General features: G+C 40.8%; 1 protein-coding gene across 1 annotated transcript in view; it reads right to left on the bottom strand.

The window, feature by feature from the left end:
- Positions 1-18,719, bottom strand: part of LOC122443716 (endogenous retrovirus group K member 24 Env polyprotein-like) — a 77,273-nt gene that overhangs the window by 19,686 nt on the left and 38,868 nt on the right. The window contains exon 2 of the mRNA XM_043472224.1: positions 17,282-17,452. The gene's annotated coding sequence lies outside the window, so the exon portion shown is untranslated. The remainder of the gene's footprint in view (positions 1-17,281; positions 17,453-18,719) is intronic.

The following is an 18,719-nucleotide window of genomic DNA, read 5'->3' on the forward strand; positions in this document are numbered from 1 at the left end:
TTAATTAAAAAAGGCAGAAATGGTGTTGAAGACAAATTTAGGGGGAAAGTACAAGTTTTTGTTACTAACAATAAGTAAGACAATAAACAGGAACAGATATGGTGGATATTAATCCAATTATATCAGTAAGCACTTTCAGTGATCTAAAAACAAAAATTAAAAGTCACAGATTGAGGATATTTGCATCTATGTTTGTTAATGATACTGCTCTGTAATTCTCTTTCTTTGTGGCATCTATATCTGCTTCTGGTATACACTTCCATGTGTAAAATAGATAGCTAGGGGGAATTTGCTGTATGATGCAGGGAGCTCAAATCGGGTGCCCTGTGACTACTTAGAGGGGTAGGATGGTGTGGAAGATGGGAGGGAGGCTTACAGGGAGGGACATATGTATGCCTATGGCTGATTCATGTTGATGCATGGCAGAAACCAACACAATATTATAAAGCAATTATCCTCCAATTAAAAATAAATTTTTTAAAAGTCACAGATTGTCAGAGGAGATCAAAACACAAGAATCAGTTAAATGTTATCTATAAGAAACTCACTAGATTTAAAGATACAGTAGATTAAAAGTAAAAGGATGGATTTGACAATTTTTTTTTAGATATGACACCAAAAGTCCAGGAAACAAAAGCAAATATAGACAAATGAGATGGCATCAAACCAAAAGGCTATATGGCAAAGGAAACCATTGAAAAAATAAAAAGTCAACCTATGCAATGGGAGAAAATATTTACAAACCCCATCTCTGATAAGAGGTTAAAATATACAAAACAAATCCAAACCAGTTAAGAATTTGTATATCAAAAATGTACAAAATAAACCCAAAACAATTAAGAAAATGACAATAGGACCATGCATAATGATAGTTACCTTAAGTGTAAATGGATTAAATTCTCCAACCAAACAACATAGACTATCTGAATGGATCCAAAAGCAAGACCTGTATATATACTGTCTACAGAAGACCCACTTCAAACCTAGGGACACATACAAACTGAAAGTGGGGGGATGGAAAAGGGTATTCCACGGAACTAGAGATCAAAAGAAAGTGGATCTTTTTCAATCTGTCTCCCAGAGTAATGCAAATAAAAGCAAAGGTAAACAAACGGGACCTAATTAAACTCAAAAACTTTTGCACAGCCAAGAAAACCATAAACACAACAAAAAGACAGTCCATAGAATGGGAGAAAATATTTGCAAACAATGTGACTGACAAAAGATTAGTTAGTCTCCAAAATTTACAAAAAGGTCTTGTGGCTTAATATCATCAAAACAAGCAACCCAATCCAAAAAATGGACAGAAGACCTAAATGGACATTTCTCTAAAGAAAACATGCAGATGGCCAAGAGTCACAGGAAAAAATGTTCAACATCACTAATTATTAGAGGAATGCAAATCAAAACTATAATATCACCTCCCACCAGTCAGAATAGCTATCATCAAACAATTCATAAACAATAAATTCTGGAGAAGATTCAGAGAAAAGGGAACCTTCATACACAGTTCACGGGAATGTAAATTGATACAGCCACTGTGGAGAACAGTTTGGATGTTCCTAAAAAGAAACTAAAAATAAAGTTGCCATAAGATCCAGCATATCCACTCCTGGACATATACCCAGACAAAACTATAATTAAAAAGGTACATGCACCCCTATGTTCACTGCTGCACTACTTGCAATAGCCAAGACAAGAAAACAACCTGAATGTCCATCTACAGATGAATGAATAAAGAATATGGTGTATATATATATATATGCCACATCTTTATTCAATGAAACATTACTCAGCCATTAAAAAGAATGGAAGCAACAACATGAATGGACCTAGAGATAATCAAACTCAGTGAAGTAAATCAGAAAGAGAAAGACAAATACCATATGATATCACTTACATGTGGACTCTAAACTACAAAACAAATGAACATATCTATGAAACAGAAACAGATTCACAGACACAGAGAGCAGGTTTGTGGTTGCCAAGGACAGGGCAGGGAAAGTGTGGGAGTTTGGGATTAGCAGATGCAAACTGTTATATACAGCAGCAGTCCTGTTCCACCAGTTTCCCTGGAGCACAGACTGCCTCACTCTCCACCCCAAATTCCCCTCAGTGGCTGAAGGTCAGCGGCTGCAGCAACACAGGATTAAATCTCTGAGAAGGCAGATGGCAAATGCCCTTGTTGTTGTTTAGCTGGCAATGCTCTTGGCAAGTGAAATTTGTAGTTGAATATATATATATATATATATATATATATCAGAGAAGGCAATGGCAGCCCACTCCAGTACTCTTGCCTGGAGAATCCCATGGACAGAGGAGCCTGGTAGGCTGCAGTCCATGGGGTTGCGAAGAGTCAGACACGACTGAGCGACTTCACTTTCACTTTTCACTTTCATGCATTGGAGAAGGAAATGGCAACCCACTCCAGTGTTCTTGCCTGGGAAATCCCAGGGACAGCAGAGACTGGTGGGCTGCTGTCTATGGGGTCGCACAGAGTCAGAAACGACTGAAGTGACTTAGCAGCAGCAGTATATATATGTGTGTGTGTGTGTGTGTGTGTATATATATATATATATATAAAAGATGGAATGCAATTGAACATTATTCAACCATACAAAAGAAGGAAATCCTGCCATTTGCAATAATACGGATAGAAATTAAGGGTGTTATGATAAGTAAAACCAATCAGATAAAGAAAGACAAATACTCTATGATCTCACTTATACATGGAATCTAAAATGAAAAGAAAACAAAAAGCAAACTCAGATACAGAGAGCTGATTGGTAGTCACCAGAAGCAGGCAGTAAATAGTCAAAAATAGAAACTTCCACTTATAAAATAAATAAGTCATGAAGATGGAGTGTACTGTATGGAGACTATAGTTAGTAATACTGCTATATTTGTATATTTATAAGTTGCTAAGACCATTGATCTTTAAAGCTCTTGTCATAAGAAGAAAAATTGTAATTGTGTGGTGATGGATGGATGTAGATTTATTGTGGTGATCATTTTGCAATATATACAAATATTAACTTATAGAAGTGGACCATAAATAAGGCTGAGTGCTGAAGAATTGATGCTTTTGAGTTGCAATCCTGGAGAAGACCTTGAGAGTCCATTGGACAGCAAGGAGATCAAACCAGTCAATCCTAAAGGAAACCAACCCTGAATATTTATTGGAAGGACTGACGATGAAGCTGAAGCTCCAGCTCCAATACTTTGGCCACTTGATGCAAACAGCCGACTCATTGGAAAAGACCGTGATGCAGGAAAGACTGAAAGCAAAAGAAGAGGGGGGCAGAGTATGAGATGGTTAGATAGCATCACTGACTCAATAGACATGAATTTGAGCAAACTCCAGGAGATAGTGAAGGACAGGGGAGCCCAGCATCCTGCAGTCCATGGGGTCACAAAGAGTTGCACACGACTTAGCGTCTGAACAACAACATCTGAAACTAATATAATTATATCTCAACTTGTTAAAAATATGATGACACACTAATCTCCCAAAAGAAGGTATCTCTCACCTAAAGTTGGGTGTCCCAAAGAAAGAGATTCACATGGACCCACAAAGCAGAGTGTCAGCACAACCACCACTAATCTGCCCTAATCTTTTACCTCTATTCCCACTTGTCCTTAAATGATGCTTGCGGGATGAATTGTAGAAACCTCAGTGCTTCCACTCATCATTACAAGAACATCAAGTTTGGTATCCAGGCTTCTGTTTCCAAGGTTTCTATCTGTAGGTTGCAAGACTGTCCCTGGTTTCCTGAAGAAGGAAGGAAAACATTTCCTCCCTCCCCCATGCCTTATGTACTGTTCTCTGTGCTCAGTCTCACAAAGCTAGCCTTTAAGTCTGCCAGATCCTATCAGCCTCAAATCCTTCTCTCCAGAGAAACTGGAATCTAGCCTGAGGACCAGTTAAAGACAGCAGGTACCATTGCTTCCTTGAAACATCTTGCCCAGAACAGGTCCCCAGCCAAAGTCTATGAAGGGACACTATTGGGGGCTGGGACTAGGGTGGGGTCAGGGATGGGGAAACATGGTGTCTACACCACATTAGTCTAGGCTCAACAGTCAAAATGTACCTTTTCATTAGTACCTGGGCTGAGTTCAGTTCAATTCAGTCACTCAGCTGTGTCCAGCTCTTTGTGACCCCATGGACTGCAGCATGCCAGGCTTCCCTGTTCATACTCAAACTCATGTCCATCGAGTCAGTGATGCCAGCCAACCATCTCATCCTCTGTCATCCCCTTCTCCTCCCGCCTTCAATCTGTCCCAACATCAGGGTCTTTTTCAATGAGTCAGTTCTTCGCATCAGGTGGCCAAAGTATTGGAGTTTCAGCTTCAGCATCAGTCCTTCCAATGATTATTCAGGACTGATTTCCTTTAGGATGGACTGGTTGGATCTCCTTGCAGTCTAAGGGACTCTCAAGAGTCTTCTCCAACACCACAGTTCAAAAGCATCTGTTCTTCGGTGCTCAGCTTTCTTTATAGTCCAACTCTCACATCCATACATGACTACTGGAAAAGCCATACCTTTGACTAGATGGGCCTTTGTTGGCAAAGTAATGTCTCTGCTTTTTAATACGCTGACTAGGTTGCTCATAACTTTTCTTCCAAGGAGCAAGCGTCTTTTAATTTCATGGCTGCAATCACCATCTGCAGTGATTTTGGAGCCCCCAAAAATAAAGTCTCTCACTGTTTCCATTGTTTCCCCATCTATTTGCCATGAAGTGATGGGACCAAATGCCATGATCTTAGTTTTCTGAATGTTGAGTTTTAAACCAACTGGTTCACTCTCCTCTTTCACTTTCATCAAGAGGCTCTTTAGTTCTTTGCTTTCTGCCATAAGTGTGGTGTCATCTGCATATCTAAGGTTATTGATATTTCTCCCGGCAATCTTGATTCCAGCTTGTGCTTCATCTAGCCTGGCATTTCGCATGATGTACTCTGCATATAAGTTAAATAAGCAGGGTGACAATATACAGCCTTGATGTACTCCTTTTCCTATTTGGAACCAGTCTGTTGTTCCATGTCCAATTCTAACTGTTGCTTCTTGACCTGCATACAGATTTCTCAGGAGGCAGGTCAGGTAGTCTGGTATTCCCATCTCTTTCAGAATTTTCCACAGTTTGTTGTGATCCACACAGTCGAAAGCTTTGGTGTAGTCAATAAAGCAGAAGTAGATGTTTTTCTGGAACTCTCTTGCTTTTTTGATGATCCAGTGGATGTTGGCAATTTGATCTCTGGTTACTCTGCCTTTTCTAAATCCAGCTTGAACATCTAGAAGTTCACAGTTCACATAATGTTGAAGCCTGGCTTGGAGAATTTTGAGCATTACTTTGGTAGCATGTGAAATGAGTGCAATTGTGTGGTAGTTTGAACATTCTTTGGTATTGCCTTTTTTAGGCATTGAAATGAAAACTGACCTTTTCCCATCCAATGGCTGCTGCTGATTTTCCAAATTTGCTGTCATATTGAAGGCAGCACTTTCACAGCATCATCTTTCAGGATTTGAAATTCAGGAAACTGGAATTCCATCACCTCCACTAGCTTTGTTTGTAGTGATGCTTCCTAAGGCCCACTTGACTTTGCATTCCAGGATGTCTGGCTCTAGGTGAGTGATCACACCATCATGGTTGTCTGGGTCATGAAGATACTTTTTGTATAGTTCTTCTGTGTATTCTTGCCACCTTTTCTTAATATCTTCTGCTTCTGTTAAGTCCATACCATTTCTGTCCTTTATTGTGCCCATCTTAGTGTGAAATGTTCCCTTGGTATCTTAAATTTTCTTGAAGAGATCTCTAGTCTTTCCCATTCTGTTGTTTTCCTCTATTTCTTTGCACTGATCACTGAGAAAGGCTTTCTTATCTCTCCTTGCTATTCTTTGGAACTCTGCATTCAGATGAATATATCTTTCCTTTTCTCCTTTGCCTTTAGCTTCTCTTCTTTTCACAGCTATTTGTAAGGCCTCCTCAGACAACCATTTTGCCCTTTTGCATTTCCTTTTCTTGGGGATGTTCTTGATCACTGCCTCCTGTACAGTGTCATGAACCTTCGTCCATAGTTCTTTAAGCACTCTGTCTATCAGGTCTAATCCCTTGAATCTACTTGTCACTTCCACTGTGTAATCATCAGGGATTTGATTTAGGTCATACCTGAATGGTCTAGCGGTTTTCCCTACTTTCTTCAATTTAAGTCTGAATTTGGCAATAAGGAGTTCATGAACCGAGCCACACTCAGCTCCCAGTCTTGTTTTTGCTGACTGTATAGAGCTTCTCCATCTTTGGCTGCAAAGAGTATGATCAGTCTGATTTCAGTATTGACCACCTGGTCATGTCCGTGTGTAGAGTCTTCTCTTGTGTTGTTGAAAGAGGGTGTTCACAGGCAGGCGCGATCCTCCATGCTAGGGTATTGACAAGCCATCCTGTGTCCGTATATATTAGGCATGATTCTTAAAACACAATGTGGCTGGAATTTTTTAAAGAGTCATTTACAAATGTATGTAAATATACGCTGGATGAGGATGGTGGTATAGAAGGACGTGTGCTCATCTTCTCCTGTGAGAACTCCAAAATTACAACTCGCTGCTGAACTACCATAACAGGAGAATGTTGGATCCCACCAAATAAAGATACCCGACATCCAAGGGCAAAGAAGAAGCCCCAGCAAGATGGTAGGAGGGGTGAAATCACGTTTAGAATCAAAACCTGTACCCGCCAGAGGCACTTGGAGGGCTCAAGGAAGCCTTGTGCACACCAGGACCCAGAGACCCCACAGAGACTAAGTCAGAACTGTATCTGAGTATCTCCAGTGGAGGTGCAGGTCAGCAGCGGTCTGCAGCAGAAGCAGGGGCTCTGGCTGCAGTAGACCTGGATGTGACATAAGCCCTTTTGGAGGAGGTTACCATTAACCCCACAATAGAACTGCCAGAACTTACACAGGACTGGGGAAACCCACTCTTGGAGGGCACAAACAAAACCTTGTGCACACCAGGACCCAGGAGAAAGGAGCAGTGACCCCACAAGAGACTGACCCAGACTTGCCCCTGAGTGTCCAGGAGTCTCCAGCAGAGGCGTGGGTCAGCGGTGGCCTCCTGCAGGGTCGGGGGCACTCAGTGCAGTAGTGCATGGGATCTTCTGAAGGAGGTTGCCATTATCTTCATTACCTCCACCATAATTTGGCCTGATTTGGTCAAACAACAGGGAAGGAACACAGCCCCACCCATCAACAGAAAATTGGATTAAAGACTTGCTGAGCATGGCCCAGCCCATCAGAATAAGACCCAGTTTCCCCCTCAGGCAGTCTCTCCCATCAGGAAGCTTCCATAAGCTTCTTATCCTTCTCCACGGAGGGCCAACAGAATGAAAACCACAGTCATAGAAAACTAATCAAACTGATCACATGGATGACAGCCTTGCCTAACTCAATGAAACTATGAGCCATGCCATGTAGGGCCACCCGAGACAGATGAGTCATGGTGGAGAGTTCTGACAAAATGCAGTCCACTGAAGAAGGGAATGGCAAACCACTTCAGTATTCTTGCCTTGAGAACCCCATGAAAAGGCAAACAGATTAGACACTGAAAGATGAACTGCCCAGGTTGGTAGGTGCCCAATATGCTACTGGAGATCAGTGGAGAAATAACTCCAGAAAGAGTGAAGAGACAGATCCACAGCAAAAACAATACCCAGTTGTGGATGTGACTGGTGATGGTAGTAAAGCCCAATGCTGTGAAGAACAGTATTGCATAGGAACCCGGATGTTAGGTCCATGAATCAAGGCAAATTGGAAGTGGTCAAACAGGAGATGGCAAGAGTGAACATTGACATTTTAGGAATCAGGGAACTATAATGAACTGGAATGGGTGAATTTAACTCAGATGACCATTATATCTACTACTGTGGGCAAAAATCCCTTAGAAGAAATGGAGTAGCCATCATAGTCAACAAAAGAGTCTGATATGCAGTACTTGGATGCAATCTCAAAAACGACAGAATGATCTCTGTTCGTTTCCAAAGCAAACCATTCAATATCACAGTAATCCAAGTCTATGCCCCAACCAGTAATGCTGCAGAAGCTGAATTTCAACAGTTCTATGAAGACCTACAAGACCTTCTAGAACTAACACCAAAAAAAGATATCCTTTTCTTTAGAGGGGACTGGAATGCAAAAGTAGGAGGTCAAGAGATACCTGGAGTAACAGGCAAATTTGGCCTTGGACTACAAAACGAAGTAGGTCAAAGGCTAACAGAGTTTTGCCAAGAGAACGCACTGGTCATAGCAAACCTGGGCTGAGGTAGCCCAGAAACCAGGGTATTCAGAGGGTAAAGCTGATGACCACGCTTTTTCTTTCCAACAGAAGCATTTTTGCTGAATTCAATGCATTGAGAGAGTCATTTCCTAGGCAGGTTGATAAGAAATCTAGGGGTGCCCAAGGAGAGAGGGGTCTGGAATACTCAAGGAGGAAGGAAGGACAAACTTTGTTTTTCTTTCCTCTACATTCCTTAGGATTATATAACAATAATGTATCCTGCCTGAGGACAGTCTCTGGATTAAACCTTCTGGCTAATCCTGTTATATTAAAATGTAAATTATGGGAGTAGGTCTGGTGAGGTCTTTACAACTTCCAGACATCCTTTGAATTCATTGGAGAGTATATAACTCCATTGCTAACACTAGCAAGGGGGTACTCTTTCTTTTTTTTTGGGGGGGGGGTACTCTTTTTACCCTCTTCTGATGTCCATGTCAGAAGCTTTCTCTATCTCCTTTATACTTTAATAAGACTTTATCACACAAAAACTCTGAGAGATCAAGCCTTGTCTCTGGCCCCAGATTGAATTCTTCTCCTCCGGAGGCCAAGAATCCTGGCGTCTTTGCCTGGTGTCTTTGTGTGATTCAGCAACAACCTTTCAGCATCTAAGGTAAAATTACCTATAGTCTATCAGGGAATTCCTTTAAAAAAAAAAAAAAAGGCTTTCATTATTACATTTAGTGTCTTCTGTTGAAGGTATCCATGAATAAGTCGGCACCGCCCTCTACTGGATAATCTGTGTTTACTACTCAACTGTATCCTCTGCTTACTTGCTCAGTCGTGTCTGACTCTGAGACACCATGGACTGTAGCTCACCAGGCTCTTCTGTCCATGGAGATTCTTCATGCAAGAACACTGGAGTGGGTTGCCATGCCCTCCTCCAGGGGATATTCCCAATCCAGGGGTGGAACCCAGATCTCCTGCATTGCAGGTGGATTGGTTTAAATAGAATCTTTTGATTTCTTTCCCCCACCCACCCCCTCTCCCCCACCACTGAATTTCAGAGAAAGATGCATGGAAACCAAGATGTTCAGGCTGTCTGGATATTCCTCTATGCTTATTAATATGGTCAGATAATATGTTTCTCAAAAGGGGGGCTTCCTTTTCTAATTTTGAGAATTGAAAGTTTAAAAAATGAATTCCAATGCATTAACATCAAAGAGAAAGAGACAGAAAGACAGAGGTAGAGATGAGGGAGAGAAACAGAGAGAGACAGGGAGACAGAGACAGATAGAGTGCCAGAGAATGAGAGCCAGTTCTCATCAGAGTAAACGAGTACTGGTTTCCTACTTTGAGTTCAGTTCAGTTCAGTCGCTCAGTCGTGTCTGACTCTTTGCGACCCCATGAATTGCAGCACGCCAGGCCTCCCTGTCCATCACCAACTCCCGGAGTTGACTCAAACTCATGCCCATCGAGTCGGTGATGCCATCCAGCCGTCTCATCCTCTGTCATCCCCTTCTCCTCCTGCCCCCAATCCCTCCCAGCATCAGGGTCTTTTCCAATGAGTCAACTCTTCACATGAGGTGGCCAAAGTACTGGAGTTTCAACTTCAGCATCAGTCCTTCCAATGAACATCCAGGACTGATCTCCTTTAGGATGGACTGGTTGGATCTCCTTGCAGTCCAAGGGACTCTCAAGAGTCTTCTCCAACACCACAGTTCAAAAGCATCAATCTTTCGGTGCTCAACTTTCTTCACAGTCCAACTCTCACATCCATACATGATTACTGGAAAAATCATAGCCTTGACTAGATGGACCTTTGTTGGCAGAGTAATGTCTCTGCTTTTTAATATGCCGTCTAGGTTGGTCATAACTTTCCTTCCAAGGAGTCAGCGTCTTTTAATTTCATGGCTGCAATCACCATCTGCAATGATTTTGGAGCCCAAAAAAATAAAGTCTGACACTGTTTCCACTGTCTCCCCATCTATTTCTCAAAAATAAACTCAAGTAAATGCTTTCTTTGTGACATCACCAGCTGCAGTTCTTATAACGTGTACACTAATTCTAGCTCATGAGGTTAACTTTGCATCTTCTTGAGACAAAATTTAAGTTGTGAGCTTGGTCAACTATAATGATCAGTTTTCCTGCTGTGAAAATGTTACACTTCTACCAAAACAGGTTAAATTATGGTTGATTGGGAGTCAGCCAGTAAACTGCTGTATCCAACATAGTAACAGCATGAAAAACAAGTGATACCGAGTCCAAATTCAGACTTATAAAAAAATAGTAATTAAAAGATGGTACTACATGAATAGTTCTTACAAGAGGGAAAAAAGGAAAAAGAAAAGAATACCTAATGTAAATTACAATATATGCCTAAATTATCCCAACAAGAACATCTGGATACAGCCTTAATAAGACAAATGGAAGCCAGGATAAGCTATCATTTCTGGGTTAAAGATCTGTAGGGTCTCCCAAACGAGACCCTACAACCCTGACCCCCATCATCTCTCCCAGAAGTAGTCTCAAATCCTGGAAGGATCATCGCTTTAGCCTAAAAAACCTGGATTCAAATTCCAGCTCTGCCATTATGTGGCTTTGAGAAAGACCTTGTTTTCCTTATCTGCAAGGTGGAGATAATAAGACATAAATCATAGAGTGTGAGGAAATTTAAATGAAATAAAGCATGTAAATCACTTAGTATCTGGCATATATTTGGTTTTCAATAAAACTATGGTTTTCCCTTGTCCCTCTTCCTCCAAATTCTTTTAGTAACCAGGTTACTAGACAACTCTGGGTGACACACAGGTCATCACTTCAAAGCAAAATGTCTAAAATTCTTCTCCCTCTATGTCTTCTTCCCTAATTACTGCTACTGCTATTCACCTAGTTGTCCAAATCAAACACCTGAACATCACCCTAGGTGCTATATTCTTGCTCACTTCCACATGTGTATTATAAAACTCCTCTGTCAGCTTGTCTGGAGGCTCAGTGGTAAAGAATCTGCCTGCCAATGCAGGAGACACAAATTCCATCCCTGGTCCAGGAATATTCCATATGCCACTGAACAGCTAGGCCCACATGCTACAAGCATTGATCCTGTGCTCTAGACCCCGGAAGCCATGTGCTGCAACTACTGAAGCCCACGTGTCCTAGAGCCCACCGCAGTGAGAGAAGCTGCCGCAATGAGAAGCCTGAGCACCACAATTAGAGTATTCCAGGCTCTCTGCAACTAGAGACAAGCCCATGCAACAACGAAGACTCTGCACAGCCAAAAATACACAAATAAATATACATTAAAAAAATATCCTCTGCCTTCAAGACTCAGTAGATGTTACCTCTCCTGGGAAAAAGCCTGGATTTCTCTGATCCTCTCGAGCTAAGTTAAGTTCTTGATCTGGTCCCATGTTCCCATAGATATGTCTATTAGAGAATAGATTTTAATATGTTGTGACTTGTTTCTCTTTTCCACTGGGCTGTGAGTACTCTTAGAGTAGAGATTGTGTCATTCAAAGTTTTACTCCCAGGTACTAACATTGTACTTGCCACGTGAATATGCCAAAAAATGTTTGTGGAATAAATGAATAGAGGTAAGGATTAATGAATATGTTCTTGGAGCTGTCAGAATGGTACCTCTTTCCCTTATGGAGCAACAGAGTTAGGATTCAGATGGAGAATGTCACGGGAACCCACAAGCCAGGATCAGGCTTCCTATTCCTCCCCCAAGTTTAGATTTCTAGACTCTGGAAGTCAGAGAAGAGCAGACATCATCCCACAGGGGAAGTGGTCATCTGCCTCATGTCTATCATGTGCAGAGTAGAGGGAGTCTGCTTCCGGAATCTTGTCCATCGGCCTTGACCCAGGTGCTTTCCCATAGAATCCAGGGCAGAGGGAAATGTATGCTTTTTGTAGGGAGGCCAGTTCTAAAACTGAGAATGCATGTATTAGTACAAGTTGTTGGTGCCAGCTGAGGAAGGCAGTGATGCTGAAATCCAGCTCACATTCTGCTAGCTAAGCTGGGCATGCTAGCTTGAATCTGTGTTGAATAAAGATGCCATCTGCTTGGTGAGCCCTTTGTTTAGATGGCTGTGTCCATCCAGAGTGGGACCTTGGTCTCATTTGCACAAAAGCTCCACGTGGACTCATGGGACCCTATTATATATCCTTTCCTCAAATCTCACCAATCAGATGCATCTTTTCCCCTCCCTTGGAGAAGATGTTAACAGATGGAAGAAAGGCTGGAAACTCCCTTCTCAGAGCTTCCAAAAGCATGGATGTCTCATTTTTTTATGAGTGAGGAGAGGAAGGGAAGAGTTCTCCCTAAGAAAAATAGATGGGGAGAAGAGAATTAGCATTGAATGAACATCTGCTATGTGCCAGATATTGCAGCGCATGATTTGGATAAATCATTTCATATTCAAGCAAGTCTGTAAAGGACTTCCCTGGTGGTCCAGTGGCTAAGACTCCATCTAAGGTTCCATCCCTGGTCAGGAAACTAGATCCCCCATGCCTCAAGTAAGAGTTCATATGCCACAACTAAGACCCAGTGCAGCCAAATAAACAATAAAGAGGAAAAACAAAAAAGCAAGTCTGTAAAAATTGGTACCTTCAGATGAGTATCCTGAGGATTAGAGTATCTATCCTGAGGATTAGAGTATCTATCCTGAGGATTAGAGCCACATATCCAAAAGTGATGACACTGGTTCCAAAGTCCACCATCTTACCCCCCCCACCCCCACCATGATTCTTCACCTTCAGAGATCTTACTAGCAGAGACTCATTCCTAGTAGTTCCAGGAGCTAAAGCACATAAAGCTAAACAATGCAAACACTTCTGTTTTCCCAACAACCTGAACCAAGGAATGCCATCGAGGCAGCACCCAGTTTTCAAACAGGTACCTTCTAAAAGTTCATTTCAAGACTAGGACTTAACAAATACTTTTTCTAAGTTATAAATGAAGGTTAGATTCCTGGACTAGCTTATAGAAATGTTTTTAATCTTATTTGGAACCTGAAGCCCTGAAATAGACCTTCTCTGATCCTCTGTGAACACAGAGGTCTGTGGGCACCCTTATGAGCTGATAAGCTCCAAGATGGACTGACTGACTGTGTATAAAGGAGGTTTGTAAGGCAAGTAGCATAGAATGGAGGGCTTATGTAAAAAGTCCTACAAATAATGTTTTGAACATCTTTATTGCAGGATTTCTTCATCCCTGCACGATCAACATTTGGGTCCGTATAATTCTTTTTGTAGGGGAGCTTCTCACGGCATTCCTCAGCTGTTCAGGGAACTGTTCATATTTAGCAGCATCTCTGGCCTTAGCCCACTAGATGCCGGAAACAGCATCCAAGCACCAGTTTTCCGTTTACAGCCACGGAAATGTCCCCTGAGGGACCAAAACCACTCTTCACTGAGGCTTTGGAATTCAATTGTCTCTGAATGATGGCTGACAACCACTTCAGCCCTCTGCAGCTCTCAAATGCTAGAAACCCAGGCTTCTGTGGATAAACTACTAATATGCAAAAACACATAACATTATTAAAGGAAAACACAATTTTGAGGGTAGTGGAGGATTGTTTGCAATATCTTTAAAGCTTGAATACCTTTAAAGATCTAGGTATTTTAATACCCTGGAAAGATTTAACACCATTTTCTTAAATAAGGGATGATTGAAAATGGCTTTTCAGTTTCAAATAAAATATACTGTTCCACAGAAGAGTCTAAGAGGTTTTAGGCGAATTATGATACATTTGTTTTCAGGTGCTGATTTGGCATCAACAATAGGCCTTTTCTTTGGCTGTAAACAGAAAAACGTGGGTGTGGGCATAATGAAGCAATTGTACTGTTGGAAATAGTGAATAACCCACATCCTTCATAGAGAGAGGATCATGCTACCTTTACAGCACAGGCCAAGAAAATTCCCATGATACCCAGTCCCAGAGAAGAGTTTCAGATTCCACAAAATACTCTGAGTCCCGTATTCCACTATTCTCTGCTTTCAAAGGAATGAAAAGTGAAGTTTCCTTCACAGGTCCTCATGCTAATGCCCAACTGTCCCCTGGGGAGGGTTCACCCTCTCTTTTATATTAAAATTAAAATTCTTATTCAATCAAAGTCAAAATCTCCATTCACAGATGAATACAGAGGCAGCGAGTTGCTCTCAAAACATTACACAAAGCAGAGGAAGGGATCAAATTCCAGGACTTGGATCTCCCGTGTCCTCTATAGACATTATTATATAGTCTCCACCTGGACATTATTGTATTTCCTCCACCTGGGAGCAGAGTTCTGGGAGTTAGCTGTCACCATTAACCTGACCTCTCTCCTCATCTGCATCCCTTACCAAGTTGAAACCATTCATAGTTTGTATACAAGCAGAGTGGAACAGTCAAGAGCAGGGATGCTGGAGCCAGATCTGGACCTGGATCCATAAGCTCAGTTCTGCCACTTCCTGGCTCTGGAAGACCCTTGTACCCTCACCTCAGCCTATGTGTGTCTGTTTCCTCATCTCTCCAACTGAGATCATAAAAATGCCTATTTCCTAAAGTGGTTATGAGAAATAAATGAGCAAATATTTGTAAAGTGCATAGTGTAAAGAATAGTGTCTTACATCTGCAAGTGCTATGAAAATATTTGTTAGAAAAAATTATAAAATAAACATTATTAATTATAAAATTATCAAAATAAATTATAAAATAAAATTATAAAAGGCAACATGAGGCTTTGGTTCCATTATTACAATCAGGCAATGCCCTACAGGAAAAATTCAGAAATAGGCGTTTTGTCTCTCCTACTGCACTTCCTTCTTTCAATCCCTTCTTCCTTTTTCTATGTTCATCTTGAGCCCCCTTTCCAGGTTCCTACCAGGGTGTTAGCAGATGACAACTGGTAATGTTTGAAGGTGCCAGTCTAAGCTTCTTCTCAGAGAGATCTTTGAATTCTACAGAGACTATGAGAGGCTAAGAAGTTATCAGAGCTTAAAGAAATGAAGCTCCAACACTGACATATCAGTGAGGAGTTGTATTTTCAGTACAGGAGATACTTCCTGTATCTGGTCTGTGCACTCCTGAGGCTGGCCCTGGGGCAAATGGTAATGTAAGTTAATAGTTCTGTGCTTAAAAATTAAATTTAAAAAATAAGCAGCCTCAAATTTCTGTATTCCAGCATATGGCAATTGTGGTACTGTCTGAAATGAGTCATCCTAAACCCAAGTTAGAAGCAAACATAAGTTTCCAGATGTTGAAAATGTTTTTATTTTTTACTAAATAAAAAGCAAGATAAGTGTGTTTTTCATACTGCTTATTTTTACTAGCAGTTAATGTTTACTCACTTCTGATTTTCCTAAGCTGATCCTCTTGTAAGCTGTGGCCTAAATGCATTTAAATTGCCTTTGAATATTCTAAGCAACCCTCACTACCATGGAAACAGAACCAAGGATGTGCAAGATGTCTCCTTTGCAATGGAATTTGGTGCTTTAGATATTTGTGGTTGGTTGCTCGTCCCTGTACCACCCTTCTCTGAAATGCAGTCCCGTCGGCTGGATTTACTTTTCCTATCCATGGCAGCACACAGTTCACCACATAGTGGAAAATGCCACTCATCCGACAAAGTCCTTCCAGAGACATTCCCAATCAGGGGCAGCACTAGTAGGGCCAAGTCCACATGTGTCAGAAAACATGGGCAGGTCTAATCCAGAAAGATTTAGGCATTTGTCCAGTGGTCTATGAGGTAACCTGCACCTTTTGTACTTTTATTGGTAGAGGAGAAAAGATAATGTTCCAGGGCCCCAAAGAATGCTGTGTAATGCCCCGGCTCTTGAGGATGTGATTTGGCTGTTGTATAATTCTGTATAAAGGTCACATGAGATAGTAATAGTAAGGGATCAAAATTGAGAAAGAGACAATTTCTGCCTCTGTTGATAAAGTGTTTATAAGCTTAATAAAATGATTTAGCTGTTCCTCCCATATGTAAAATGATTACTTATAGAGTGTAGACTTAGAGCTTGGGTTCAACTTGAGGTCAATGTTTGTAAACTAATGATCCTTTGGATGAAAGATGAGACATAAAGAACAAATATAAATATTATTTTCTTTGTTTCATCAATCCGTGATGAAGATGGGAGAAAAATGTCAAGGTAAAGTCTGTTTTGTTCAAAAAATACCACCTGGGATATGATTAGAATCCATCTCAGTTACTTAAACGCACAGTGTTCTCATCCCTCCTAGAATAACTAGATCCATGAAATGTGCAAAGGCTTAAAACAAATACTTGTGATTTTTTTTATTCATTTTTTCTTCTCTTTCTAGAGTTACTTGGAATTCTCTGGACATGTATCAAGAGACTAGCTGTTTATTAGACTAAATATCATGGCAATAAAAAGGCACAGAGACCAAATAAGCTGAGTCTACCTGCCCTTTGCCCTGCATAGAAGTGATTGAGATATTTAGATGTTGAAAGATGAAAACACTGACAAGAAGGGTTAATCACTATTGCCTATAAAAGTTCCTACACATCCATGACAAATATATTAATAAATATATTCACAGGTTCTAAAAGATGAAGGTGCATAGACAGTTTATGTGAATGGATATAAAATTGGTATATAGAAACTTGAAAGGAAATTTAATAAGTAATCCAACAAATGAAAAAAGAACTACTTTATAACTGATTACCAAAAGCAATTTAATTATCTAATGCTGGTAGTTATGGAAGGTGAGACATATTTTGTCTGTGGCCACCAGCATCTTTTGAACTATCTTTGTACATTAGAGGAAGTTGTCAAGTTCTAAGTCCTACCTCTTAAGGAAAAATACAGAACTCATTTCCCCAAGCTCCTTTGCAGCAACAAGGATATAGACATGTAACTTACAAATACATCCAATTAAGAATTTGATATAGAAGAGCAAATGTGTATTCATATATTCATCAATCCATGATGGAGATGGGAGAAAAATGTCAAGGTAAAGTCTGTCTCGTTCAAAAAACACCACCTGAGACATGATTCATTTTCACAGAACTCACTTTCTGATGGAGATGACAGCAGAGTTTCTATCATCAACCAGTACTCCGACTCAGCAGGTAGGCCTCAGCGGTGTCTCCTGATGACAACAGAACCTTCTCTGGAACTGATGAATAATGTGGTGTAGGCATCCTTAATGGCTGTGGAGCCTCCAAGACATATTCACTGAACCTCTGGAAGGGCCAGTAAGTTCTTTAGTTTGCAACTATAGACCTTGGTTAACATAGCGTGCACATTCACACATCCTTCATGCAAATGTAAATTGCAATGCCCCCTTTGTAAAGTGCTGTAGTATTGAATATCAGGTATCAAGATCCATTAGAAACATTCATCTCTGACTCATTAACCCTCTTCTAAGACTTATGGTAAGGAAATAGCCCAAAGGAAGGAAAATGGCCCTGTGAATGGACATGTTTTAAAATTTCAAAGGATTAGGAACAATCTGAATGCTCAGCAACAGGGGACAATTGAGTTACAGCATACCCTTGGTAGTCAGTAGAATCGCAGCATTGCTGCATTGGAAGGGCTTGTGATACACAATTTTGTTGGCGGGAGGTCAGAGGACTCAAAGCTGCGTTTAGATAGAGTGTGCACTCTTTTTCCTTTGACTGAATATTTATTTGAGGCTTTCTGTGGGAAATGAAGAATGAGATTGTGCTTTTTGTGCTCAGTTGCTCAGTCATGTCTGACTCTGCAACCTCATGGACTGTAGCCTGCCAGGCTCCTCTGTTCACAGGGATTCTCCAGGCAAGAATACTGGCGTGAGTAGCACTAAAACCTACCTCAATTATCTCCTCCAGAGCTGCCACTGTTGGCAGATATTGCACAGTGAATAAAATAATTGTTAGGAAGCTTATGTAGCAAGGTATGAAAAAATGCTCATGGTATCTTGTTAAGGGAATAAAGCAAAGCACAAAATTATATCTATGTTGTGACTACAGTTATGTAAAAAAATGATAATAGTAAATTGAGCCAGGTCTGGGAGGAAGCACAGAAATACAGTATGATTCATTGAGTGATAGAATTGTCAATAAATATGTTGTTCTTATTTTCTGTGAAGGCCATTTAATGCAACAAATATTTTTATGCTTTACAAAATTATCTTCTAAGTGTTAAAATAATATCTTTTCTTTGACCATGTGTCCTTGGTATTGTGGCAGTACCATCACCTGCTCAGTGAGGATGACTTTTTGACACCTATTGTCTTCTGGCATAGTTAGATTCAACCTGGCTACATTTGATGTTCATGGATCCATAGGAGCAAAGAAAAAAGACATCACTCTAGAAAATCACTAGCCACATAGGCTTTTCTATCAGAGCTCTAAAAATATAACTACTCACATAAAATTATGGGGACTGCTGGTGAGAGAGGAAACTGGCAAACCTCTTTGGCATTATCTACTAAAGTCGGAGCTATCCTTACACTGTGACCCAGAAATT

This window comes from Cervus canadensis, chromosome 6 (assembly GCF_019320065.1).
Source record: "Cervus canadensis isolate Bull #8, Minnesota chromosome 6, ASM1932006v1, whole genome shotgun sequence".
Classification (NCBI taxonomy): Eukaryota; Metazoa; Chordata; class Mammalia; order Artiodactyla; family Cervidae; genus Cervus; species Cervus canadensis.